The sequence below is a fragment of the Brachyhypopomus gauderio genome, chromosome 11 (assembly GCF_052324685.1).
Source record: "Brachyhypopomus gauderio isolate BG-103 chromosome 11, BGAUD_0.2, whole genome shotgun sequence".
Lineage (NCBI taxonomy): Eukaryota > Metazoa > Chordata > Actinopteri > Gymnotiformes > Hypopomidae > Brachyhypopomus > Brachyhypopomus gauderio.
The window spans coordinates 2,613,534-2,622,144 of NC_135221.1; the positions used below are offsets into that span (position 1 = coordinate 2,613,534).

Genomic DNA, 8,611 nt, shown 5'->3' on the forward strand with positions numbered 1-8,611 from the left:
AACCTTTTGTCCATACCATATAGGACCAAACGTACCTGGGGTGATGGGGCCTTTTCAGTGACTGCACCCACTCTATGGAACTCTCTCCCCAAACACGTCCGTGATTCTTCTGATCTTTCCACGTTTAAATCTCTTCTAAAAACTCACCTCTTCAGATCCACTTTAAATTTATGATGCTACACATTTATCTCTTTCTTATTTGTTTTATCTAATACTAATTCTCTTTGTTTCTTATAATGTTGTTCTATATTGTAATGTATTGTACAGTCATTATACTGCTTGTAATTTTGTACTGTAAAGCGTCTTTGAGTGTCCTGAAAAGCGCTATACTAAATAAAATGTATTATTATTATTATTATTATTATTATTATTATTATTATTATTATTGTTGTTGACTAGAATTTTCTAAAATCAAATCAGATCCTTCATAAAACAATATAAGTGATATATAGATCAGTCTAATATGATAATCGCTTTATAGCAAAAAGGCCCAAAGATACTTGCTTGGTTGGTTTGTTCTGCTGTGATTACATCCAGGATCTGTTTGGTTACACTCTGTATGGACTATAAAATAAAAAAAACAGTATCAGCTGTGTGAGTGTGTGTCTATATGTACAGAGAGAGAGAGAGAGAGAGAGAGAGAGAGAGACAGAGAGGGAGATGCGTGCATGTTGTGCACTTGACATCCTGAAAAATGTAACACAAATGCTGTACACTTTTAATATAGCACAACTAATGTAAACACTTAATATAGCAAATACTGTAAACTTAAATATAATACAATTACTGTAAACTCTTAATATAACACAAATATTGTAAATGTTCAGGTATAACACAAATACTGTACACTATAAATATAAATGTTTAATGCAACAAATACTGTAAACGCAAATATAACAAAACTGTACACTCTTAATATAGCAGAAATAATGTAAATGCTTAATACTACAAATACTGTAAACTCTTAAATATAACAAATATTGTACACTTAATATAACACAATACTGTAAACTTTTATTTTATCTCGGTGTGCTTCACATGGGTAAAATAGATGTTTCTGCAAAAGGTCGTTTCTTTCATGAAACACTTCTGGGTGTGATATAATACCTTGAAGGTTTCTGCAATGATCACTTTATTTATTTAACACAAAGAGACTTAATTTGGGTTGATCAAACTACTGAAGATTTAGCAGGTACTTTTATAAAACGTATCTTGTAGCACGCTGCAATTACACCATACATACATATAATTGTATTTTTATATGTATTTATTATTTTAGAATTTTATCTTTATGTCCTTCACATAGACTAGATTACTGTGTAAACAGCAGTTTCTTCATTAAACACTTGTAGCTACCATATAGAACCTTGAATGGCAGGTTAATGTGATAATCTCTGTATTTAATAGTCAAAGTAAAAGTCAAATTTATTTATATAGCACTATTTATAACACATGTTGTCACAAAGCTGCTTTACAATCGTATGGGTCCAGACAAAGACACTCTAAGATACTCGCCTAGTTGGGTTATTTTGTGATGATTAGACCCTGTTCCTGCACTGTCAGACTCTGTGTGGTTTAACTCTGGATGTTCTGGTCAATAAAATAAATAAAACAGTCTCAGCTTGTAGTTCATCCTGGTTTCCCTCATGTGCTTAAACAAGTTTAGAAATGAAGGATTTGTACTTTTTTATGTGAATCTTAAAGCACTGTGCAGTTCACACACTGTAAAATCATTACATTTATTCAGAACAAAGATTTCATAAAATTACAGTATGACCAAGAGGAAGATTACAAGTGTTTTGTGCTTCTGTTTTTGTCTAGTTTAATGAAATTAAAGAAATTTAAGAAAAATGTATTTACCTGTCACACTGATGAATGTAGCAGATGAAAAGATAGCTGCTTTTTTTTCTATTATCTCTCCACAGAAGTACGTTCCTGTATCACCTCCCGTAGCATTTAGAATAGTCAGAGTGTGTCTACTATTAATCCACTTCATTATAAATCTGGAGTTGTTGAATGGATATGTTAGTACGCCATTTTTATCTTTTTGCATTTGTCCTACTTGCTGAGGCTCCTGCTTCAGTCTTTGTTTGTACCAAATGTAAATATGTTTATCAGATATTCCTTCAAATGTGCAGTTAATAGTGATATTTGTTACAGGTTTAATTAGGACTTCTTGTTTAACAGCCTCTGTAATTTGAACAGGACCTATAAAATGAAACCAAGTCAGATCAAAGACAAAATGTGCACAAAATTGTATCCATAGCATGTAATATATATTATTAATTCATCATCAGAAAATACAGCTACATGTTATAAATGAAGGTAAAGATTTGGTATCATACATGTCTTGTGGAGAACAAATAGAAGTATCCAGACTGGTATCATCATTACAGAGAAATGTGCAGACATCAGAGGAGACTGACAGAGAAACTGACAAACTCACCAAACTTCATGAACCGTTAGGTCTCACGAGTCAAAATCTCATTGGCTGGTAAAAGTCACAAGGTCCTGTTCTGTCCTGTTGTCTTACAACCTTATTTGGCCATCAGCAGTGTCTGATCTCTTTTATTGCATGATTACGTAGTTGTGGTTATGCAAAAAAGCTGGAATCCCACCTACATTAAAGTTGATACAGAACACTCTTAAAATAGAAATCATTCATTAGAATTGTTTTTTTTTCTATTTTTATTTTAATACTTTACTTACACATGTCGTCATTCACTTTCATGCAGTGTGTCTGTGTGTTGCCACTAGGATAGGAGTGAACCCAGATGATTAGATAATTCTCAGGATTGTTGTGGGAAGGAGGGAGGTGAAGGTGTACTGGACCGGTGGGTTTATACAGACAGAAAAGGAGGAATGAAAAATAGGGAACAGGTACAATAATAATAATCATAATCATAATAATTTTATTCTCTATGCTGTCACGCCTAACTCCACCCTCCTCCCCTTTCATGTGACGCCCCCGCCTTGTCCTGCCTTGTTTTCGTTCCTATGGTTTCCCCCGTTGTCCGTTACGCCCCTGTATTGTTTCCCCCCCGATAATCCTCTCCACCTGTGTCTTCATATCGCCTCTCCACCTGTGTCTCTTTCATATCCCCAGTTTTAGTGTATTTAGTTTCCTCAGCCCTGTCCTTCATTGTCATTCAATCCATCAAATTTTATTTATATAGCACTTTTTACAACAGTTGTCACAAAGCAGTTTTACAAGTGTCCGAGTCCAAGGACAGTGGCAAGGAAAAACTCCCTAAGAGCATGAGGAAGAAACCTTAAGAGGAACCAAGACTCAGGGGGGGAACCCATCCTCCTCTGGCCGACGCCGGTCACCATGCCAACAACTAAAGAGATAGAAAAACAAAGAAAGATATGAAGGATAAATAAATTTCATCTTGGTGTGTATTTACAGTATATACATGTGTTCTCTATGTAACTCCAAGATGGCAGCACACACAGACGCAGCGGCTCAATGCTCTCCGACTCGGGTGCATTTTCTTTGTATTTTTGTTTATATGTTTGTTCGCCAAAGTCTCTATTAGTACTGAAAATCCTACAGCAGACAGGATCTACTAAATATTGGACTACAGCAAAATCAGGTCATTACAACAGAATTTGTGGACTCACACAGTATACTGGAGGACATAGCCAGACTACCCGGCGCTCCGTGGATAGCAGTGTTGCGAATAACGCCGTTAAAAATAACGGCGTTAGGTAACGGCGTCATTTTGTCAGTAACGAGATAATATAATTAATTACTTTTCCTGTCGTTACAACGCCGTTTACGTTACTGGTCATTAAAAGCGGTGCGTTACTATATATTGATATACTAACAGTAGCGGACCGCTGTCCAGGCTAGTGAGGAGTAACAGATCTCGATAGGTCACAGTTCTCTGTGTAACACCTGTTTAACTTAACAAGTCAGTAAGTGAATCAGAGCCAGTGTTTTTACACGCGCGATCAAGCACGGAGAAGAGGCTGAAATGGTGCGCTGAAATTGCGAGTCAGGAGCAAGCCGAAGAAAAATTCGCATTTTCAAGGTGGCGATATAAACATTATTTAAGAAAATACTTGAAGTTCCTTAATGTCTACCAGACTGGGTATTTGATTTATTTAATTAAGGATAGAGGTTTTATTGTTAAGTTTACTTCTGTTGTGAACAAACCAGTTGTCTCAGGTTGAGAGAATTTAATTAAATTTGATAGACGTAAATGCACTTTATATAGTGTAACTGTTTATTTTCCTTTTTTTTTTTACAAAGATTTGGGATTTTAAAGGATTTTATCCTGCACTGGTCTGTGGATGTGCAATAAATATCAAAAGTTAAACACCTTTCTGATCTACTCATTTCAACTGACTGTGAAAACTGCTTTTTCAAAAAAAATCCTTATTCATCGGCATATAACTTTTTTTAACTGTAATGCAAATAGTTACTTTCCCTTGTAACGAGTTACTTTTATTATAGAGCAGGGGTCACCAACCTTTTTGAAACTGGGAGCTACTTCTTGGAGACCAATTATTGCGGAGGGCTACCAGATGAATTCGCATCAATCTAACGAAAAGTTGTTGAGCGGGGGGGGACACAATCTATAATAGTAGCAAAAACATAAACGATCCATCGCTTTGGTGCATTGCACTATAGTGAGCTATTTTTAAAACAAGCCCGCGGGCAACTCGTGACGTTTTCGCAGGCGACATGGTGCCCGCGGGCACCACGTTGGTGACCCCTGGTGTAGAGAATCATTTATGATTAATTAATAAACTGACTTGCTGGTTGTGTGTTGTAACTGTGTAGTAATGTTTTGATGTAATGTAATGTGAACTGATTTTCTTCTCTCCTTAACCCTCCCTCACCCCTCCTCCATCCTCTCTCACTCTTTAAACCTCCCTCACCCCCTCCTCCATCCTCTCTCACTCTTTAATCCTCCCTCACCCCCTCCTCCATCCTCTCTCACTCCTTAACCCTCCCTCACCCCCTCCTCCATCCTCTCTCACTCCTGATGATTTTGTCATCTTTGAAGAGAAGATTGCAGCAGTCCGTCAGTCCTTCTCCCCAGCTCCCACCCTTCCTACTAGTATCTCTAACCCAACACTCAACTCCTTGGCTTCTTTCTCCCCTCTCTCCTCAGACAAGATATATCAACTTCTAACTTCCAGCAATCCTACTACATGCCCACTGGATCCAATTCCTTCCACTCTTTTCCAGAACATGTCAAGAAAACTCCTTCCGTTCATCTCAGCAATCATCACCAACTCCTTAGTTTCAGGTTATGCACCTACTGTGTTCAAGATGGCAAGGGTGGTACCAATCCTGAAAAAGGCAACACTTGACACCTCTAACATGAACAACTACAGACTGGTATCACTTCTTTCTTTTCTATCAAAAACTCTGGAGCGAGCAGTCTATGACCAATTATCTCTCTTCCTCACCCAGAACCAACTCCATGATCCTAATCAGTCTGGCTTCAAACAGGCACACTCAACAGAAACTGCCCTCAAAGCAGTGACAGAGAAGCTCCATGCTGCCAAGGCTAACAAGCTATCATCAATTTTTATTCTTCTAGATCTTTCTGCAGCCTTTGACACGGTCAACCACAACATCCTCCTCTCTGTTCTTTCTAGCCTAGGTGTGACTGGCTCTGCTTGGAAATGGTTCCAGTCATATCTTGAAGACCGTTCCTATCAGGTAACATGGAGAGGATCTACATCCAATCCATGTAAACTTTCCACTTCCCAAGGCTCGGTCCTAGACCCTCTTCTCTTCTCGTTATATACTCGTTTCCTTGGTGACATTATTTTGTCTCATGGTTTCTCTTATCATTGCTATGCTGATGACACCCAGCTAATTCTTTCCTTCCCTCAATCTGACATCCAGGTTTCTAGGCATATCTTGGCATGCTTGGCAGATATTGCTTCATGGATGACTACTCACCACTTGAAGCTCAACCCTAGCAAAACTGATCTTCTGTACATTCCAGGAACCCCAAACCCACACAACAACCTCACAGTTTCCTTTGAAAACACCTTGTTAACATCATCAAAAAATAGCCATTGGTTTATCTTCTTATTTTATCAACACAGCTTTTACAATTACCGCGTTCAACTCAAATAATAAATTATTTACGAATTCTGCCATGGCTCTGCACAAAGACCTCACCGCTCAAAAATGAATGTTTTTGAAAATAAATGTCCCTTTGCGCCAGAATTGAGTGTCACATTGCTTCCAGTCTTTGTTGTTTCCCTCTGCTGCTTTTTGTTATGAAGCCTGGGTGAAACGTTGGACAACAACTTGTCCTTCTCAACACATGTTTCAAAATTGACCAGATCCTGCAGATTTCTCCTCTGCAACATACGGAGAATATGACCCTTCCTTTCACAGGAAGCTACTCAAGTTCTTGTGCAGACTCTAGTAATCTCTAAGCTGGACTACTGCAATTCCCTGCTTGCAGGTCTTCCTCTACAGGTCATCAGACCTCTACCACTAATTCAGAATGCTGCAGCACGACTGGTCTTCAATCTACCCAAGTTCTCACATGTGACTCCTCTGCTACGCTCTCTTCACTGGCTTCCAGTAGCGGCACGCATCAGATATAAAACATTGATGCTTGCTTACAAAGCCAAAAATGGACTGGCCCCTCCCTACATGATGTCCACGGTCAAAAGCCGATCTGTACAGCAAACACTCGGAACCTCAAGCTTGGCTCGACTCGAAACTCCATGCTTAAAGTCTCATGGAAGACAAAGCTCCAGACTATTCTCCGTTCTGGCTCCAAAATGGTGGAACAATCTTCTATTAGCTGCTAGGACTGCAGAGTCTATTGCTATCTTCAAGTGTAGACTGAAGACCCACCTGTTTGTTGAGTTCTTACCAGAGCACTAACTCAGCTGATACCACTTGCCGTTGTTCTTAAATTGTATGTCTGTCTATGGTTATTTGTGCATCTTGGCAAACGTCTAACCTGCAAAACACTAGGTAATGACATTGACTCCTGTAGTTAAGTAGTAGTCTGACTCAATGGTATCTTGAATTCTGGCCTATTCGTACTATTTCCTAGGATTAATTCTGTGATCGGAAGCAAAGCACTTTGTAAGTCGCTCTGGATAAGAGTGTCTGCTAAATGCCATAAATGTAAATGTAAATGATTAATTGAACACACATTAATGACACTACACACTATGATACTACATGCTGAATTTGTTTGTGATGTTAATTTATTTTTCTTTTTGTTTTGCATTTTAGTTGCTTTTAGATTCTTTGTCAAATATTCTGTGCAACTCATACTAGTGCAACATGTGCAACAAAAACTTATTCAGACATAAAACTCCATATCAGCAGAAATAGACTATGATAAAGTTGTAATATAAACACACTCATCATCATCATGTACTGAACTGAGTACTAAACTGGTCTGTACTCAGACAGGCCAGAGCATCACATGGGTGAACTCATCTCCTTGACTCCATATCTTCTGCATCTGGTCCTCAGAGTTCTGTAATGCAGCATAACAGAGCTGCTTAGTACCAGGATCCTTTACAAGCAAACAAGGGGAGTTATGTTGGAGCCCCACAGGTATAAAAACAAGTACAACATCAACTGAGTGAATTTGGTTCAATTAAAACTGATCCAGGTACAGTGATAGAAGTATGTGGTGACATACCTGGTCATGTGGTCTCTCTCCCTTCTTGATGGTGTCTGATTGAGGTGTAAAAGGAAACAGATGTCAGATGTTGGACCAACTGGTAATAAATCACATGTTGTTGTGCTGAATTAACTCACCACTGCAGCTCTCTCTTGTCCAACTGAAGGAACATACAGTGAGATTCCAGATTACAGACACACACAGTGACAGACACAGAATCACCAGCAGCACTAGATGAAGATTTAATAGACAAACAACAAACAAAATAATGGTTCAATGACTGGTTCATTTATTGTACTATGTTATTATATATGTAGTTACTCATGTACATGCAAGTGTGTGTGTGATTGTGTGTGTGTGTGTCTGTGTGTAAGTAACATGTAATGCCAGCAATCTATTTTGAGTATTTAAGTGTGTGTGTGTGTGTGTGTGTGTGTGTGTGTGTGTGTGTGTGTGTGTGTGTGTGTGTGTGTGTGTGTGTGTGTGTGTGTGTGTCTGTGTGTGTGTGTGCGTGCGTGTGTAACAGGTAATGGCGAGGAAAACCAGATTCATTGGGTTAGAGAAGGTTAGAGAAGATGAGTCTGATTGGTGTATGATAACAGGATGTCTATGGTACCTCAAAGACACCCTCATTTACATTTTTATAAATGAACATTTTTATGAATAAATTGTTTTGTGAAAATCTGCTATGATAATCACTTTATTTAAAGAAAAAAAGACTCAAAGATATTTGCTTCGGTGGTTTGTTTGGTTACACTCTGCATGGACAATAAAAGAAAAAACTGTCGTCTATATACAGATATACTGTATATATCTGTATATATATATATATATATATATATATATATATATATATATATATAGAGAGAGAGAGAGAGAGAGAGAGAGGGAGAGAGAGAGAGGGGGGAGATGTGTGCATGTTGTGTAATTGACGATAAATTATAAATTTAACACAAATACTGTAAACTTTTAAT

The 8,611-nt window shown here is 38.1% G+C and overlaps 2 long non-coding RNA genes across 2 annotated transcripts; both read right to left on the reverse strand.

Moving 5' to 3' along the window:
- Nucleotides 1–430: 430 nt before the first annotated feature.
- LOC143526497 (uncharacterized) lies at nt 431–3,317 on the reverse strand. The gene is made up of 4 exons (XR_013133869.1): nt 3,272–3,317; nt 2,710–2,826; nt 1,861–2,618; nt 431–564 (listed from the first exon to the last, which is right to left on the reverse strand). It is a non-coding gene; the product is annotated as an uncharacterized LOC143526497 (long non-coding RNA).
- A 4,067-nt stretch (nt 3,318–7,384) lies between these two features.
- LOC143527650 (uncharacterized) lies at nt 7,385–7,888 on the reverse strand. The gene is made up of 3 exons (XR_013134206.1): nt 7,775–7,888; nt 7,656–7,690; nt 7,385–7,487 (listed from the first exon to the last, which is right to left on the reverse strand). It is a non-coding gene; the product is annotated as an uncharacterized LOC143527650 (long non-coding RNA).
- Between the last annotated feature and the right edge of the window lie 723 nt (nt 7,889–8,611).